This window comes from Macaca fascicularis, chromosome 10 (assembly GCF_037993035.2).
Source record: "Macaca fascicularis isolate 582-1 chromosome 10, T2T-MFA8v1.1".
Taxonomy (NCBI): Eukaryota; Metazoa; Chordata; class Mammalia; order Primates; family Cercopithecidae; genus Macaca; species Macaca fascicularis.
In genome coordinates this window covers 40,237,001-40,240,000 of record NC_088384.1, presented here as the reverse complement: position 1 = coordinate 40,240,000, position 3,000 = coordinate 40,237,001, and positions in this window count along the sequence as shown.

Genomic DNA, 3,000 nt, shown 5'->3' with positions numbered 1-3,000 from the left:
CTCAGCCACAAGCCCAACACCAGGGGCCACATGTCGCCCGTTTCTCGTCCGTCCCGGACCCGGTCCCGCTCCGGGAGACCGGCGCGCCGCCCCGTGGGGACGGCTCGCTCCCCAAGGACCAGGCGGCCCCACACCCCGCGCCACGCGAACGCGGTCATCGGCAGCGGTCGCGGCTCGGCACGGGAGCGGGCGGAGAGCCGGCTCACAGCGGGGAGCGGCGTCGCGCGCCAGACGGAGTGCCACGCGCACCCGCCGCTCGCAGCAGCCTTCCCATCCGCTAGGACGTCGGGCCCGGCCCAGCGGGATCCTCCCCCAACTCGGAAGGGGGAGGCGCGGGCCACAGTAGACGACGAGCCGCGCGCTCGGCCCCCACCGCGGGGTCCGGCGGAACCCTCACTGTCCCCCCACCTCATCCCGTCGAGGCGGGGACAGCGGAGGAGGAGGGTTCTCTGCAGGCGAGTCGCTACGGCAGCGCTACCACAACACAGAGAGAGGCGGCGGGCCGGGGGATCCGGTACCCCAAGGCACACCTCTCGGATCGCTAGAGAAGGCTTTCTCACCGAGGGTGGGTCACGCTCCCCACCCGCCAGTCGCCCCTCGTCGGGCCCGCAGAGGCACTCAGGGACGCCTGGGGAAGGGAGGGGGCCTGCGGCGCGAGAAGAAACCTGCGGCAACCTTGAGCGTTTGCGGTCAGGGCAGGGGCCCGGCCGGCGCGCGTGCGCACAGCCCCCAAGGCCCCCCGCCGTCCACCCACCTCCTTTCTGTGAGGCAAGGCGCCTCCAGTTAACCCACACACGACCGATCGGAGGCAGAACGGCAGCCCCTCGGCGGCCGGCCGGCGCACGCGTGGCCGGCCCGAGCCCACCGCAACCGCTCACACGGCCCGCGCTCACCCGCCAGAGGGGAGCACGGGACGTGCGCTCGCCAGACCAGGCGGCGCCCTTCCCCGCGTGGGAGGGGCGCGTCTCACTCAACCGCCTCGACCCGCACAGCCAACGCGCTCCCTCAGGACCCACGCGCGGACACCACGGCGGCGACCGGAGGAGGGGGCGCTGGGGGCGGGAGCGACACACCACCGCTCGGCCTCGGGCACCTGAGAGACAGCCCGGGGCGCTCCAGGAGCACCGCAAAGGCCCAGGCGGAGCCAGCGCTCGTGCAATACCCGAGAGGGCAGCACGGCGGGCCAGCGGGACAGCACCCCCACCGCCGCGGAGGGGGGCGGCCCACGAGGCGACGACCACAAGAGGCGAAAGCGAGGGGTGCCTGCTGCGTCAGAGGACCCCCGCCGACCCACGCCGGACGCCACGAGGCAGGCGGCGGGGTCGGGACAGCGAGGTCGGGCCGGGTTCCGCACCCCAGTGCCTCCCAACGCACCGCCCACAGGCGGGGATGGGAGACGGGGGAAACCCCGCGGGCGGGACGAGAAGAACGGGTCTCATTCACCACGAATGCCCGCCCCTCGCCCGTCGCGGCTCGGTCCCGGCCCGGGAGAGCGTGACATCACCACATCGATCAGGGAAAGCATCCCCGGAGCAGGGTCGGCCGGCCAGCCACAGCCTCCCCAGAGGCCAGCGAGCAGATCAGCCTGGCCATCCCCAGCCCCAGGACAGGGGCGGCAGACAACCCGGCAGAGACGAGGAATGCCTGACACGCACGGCACGGAGCCAGCGGGAGTGGGGTTGTCACGGCCGCCCCAGGTGCCCGCAGCGGGGAGCGCACGGTGGCACGGTAAGCCCGCGCCACCTTCCCCGCCGCCCCCAGGTGGGTCAGAGACCCGGACCCAAGGCGGCACCGGGAGCTGGGACGCTCGGATGCATGAGAGACCGGGCACACGGGCCCCAGCAGGCGGCTCAAGCACGAGCAGGGCCGGCTAGCCGGGTCACCGGGAGGCCGAAGACCCGCGACGCATCCAAGAGACCCAACCTCTCCAGCGACAGGTCGCCAGAGGACAGCGTGTCAGCAATAACCCGGTGGCCCAAAATGCCGGCTCGGAGTGAAACATATACCTCCCCAGGAGACAGGAGGTCGAGTCACCGACCACGCCGCCGGCCCAGGGAACCCGCGACACGGGCATCTGTCCCCAAAATCGCCACCATCGCAGCCAGACACGGAGCACCCAGGGCCCTCTGGTCGACCCCAGGACACACGCCGGAGCAGCGCCGGGCCAGGGACGTCCTCCCGGCCACCCGTGCCACGCAGGGGCCGGCCCGAGTCTCCAGAGCGAGACTCGGAAGCGTTTTCGGCCGTCCCCTCGTACGACCGGGACACACGAGGGACCGAAGGCCGGCCAGGTGTGACCTCTCGGGCCGCACGCGCGCTCAGGGAGCGCTCTCCGACTCCCCACGGGGACTTGCAAACAACAGGTCACGGCAGAGGGACCGCTCCCCGGCACCCGGGGGACGAGGCAGGACGGTCCCCGGCTCCCCACGGGGACTTGGAGAAAAAATTCGGCCGCTGCCTCAGACGGCCAGGATGCGCGCGGGCCCGCGACCGGGCCGGGAAGGGTGTCCCCAGCCTCCCGCCCCAAGCCCGGTGGGTCCCCGCGGGTCGCGGGTCAGGCCTCGGGAGCCGCGGCGTGCTGGTCGACCAACCCCGGCAGCCCCACACCCGGCTCTGGCCCGAAAGCGCAGCGACAACCTCTCCCCACATAAGCCTGCACGCCTGAGCTCTGACTCACAAGTGACGCGCCAGAGCTCTGGCGCGACCGGGACAGCCCGGCTGACGACCGCGGTCTTTCCGGAGCTCTGCCTAGCTCACAGCGGGGACGGTCCCCTCCCTCGGCAGCTGCCACCGCAGCTCCGGAAGCCAAGGGAACGATATAAAAGCGGCCGCCAGATGGAGTCCGACAACCGTCGCGAACGTCACCAAGACAGATCCGGATGGCAGGCCGGCCCGCGGACCGCAAAACCGAAACCGTGAGTCGAGAGACGCTATCCCGAGGCCGAAAACGCAGCCCCTGTACCCCAACCCCACAGAAACGGTCCCCAAACCCTGTCTCTG